We start from the raw sequence: 940 nt of genomic DNA on the forward strand, positions 1-940 counted from the left end.
ATTAGAGACTTAAATGTTAGACCTAATACCATAAAAACCCTAGAAGAAAATCTAGGTAGTACCATTCAGGACATAGGCATGGGCAAGGACTTCATGTCTAAAACACCAAAAGCAACGGCAGCAAAAGCCAAAATTGACAAATGGGATCTCATTAAACTAAAGAGCTTCTGCACAGCAAAAGAAACTACCATCAGAGTGAACACACTGTTTTCTTCCTAGTCTCATTCTATGAATGCTTATTTTTTTATTACTATTACTTGACGTAAAAGAGGTAAAATAAAATCTCTATTAATTGACCTAACAGCTACTATGTATATAAACATAATTAAAATCACTTCTGACACAATCAGAAAAGCACTTTACACATGAGATTATTAATTCTGAAAGCTTCTTTTGTGATCTTCTTAAATGCAGCATACTCTTATTTTAAGTTCAATAGTGAAACACATTTAGACTAAGATTTCTGGTTGTTGTATGTATTTGTCAGGGTTCTCTAAAGGGACAACACTAAAGTGATATATGTATACATAAAGGGGAGTTTATTGTGAGTATTGACTCACACGATCATGAGGTGAAGTTCCACGCAGGCTGTCTGCAAGCTTAGGAACAAGGAAGCCGGTCTGAGTCCCAAAACCTTAAAAGTAGGGAAGCCGGGCCGGGCGCGGTGGCTCAAGCCTGTAATCCCAGCACTTTGGGAGGCCGAGACAGGCGGATCACGAGGTCAGGAGATCGAGACCATTCTGGCTAACACGGTGAAACCCCCGTCTCTACTAAAAAATACAAAAAACGAGCCGGGGGAGGTGGCGGTGCCTGTAGTCCCAGCTACTTGGGAGGCTGAGGCAGGAGAATGGCATAAACCCAGGAAGCGGAGCTTGCAGTGAGCTGAGATCCGGCCACTGCACTCCAGCCTGGGCGACAGAGTGAGACTCCATCTCAAAAA

Source organism: Piliocolobus tephrosceles, chromosome 2, assembly GCF_002776525.5.
Source record: "Piliocolobus tephrosceles isolate RC106 chromosome 2, ASM277652v3, whole genome shotgun sequence".
In the NCBI taxonomy this organism is placed as follows: domain Eukaryota; kingdom Metazoa; phylum Chordata; class Mammalia; order Primates; family Cercopithecidae; genus Piliocolobus; species Piliocolobus tephrosceles.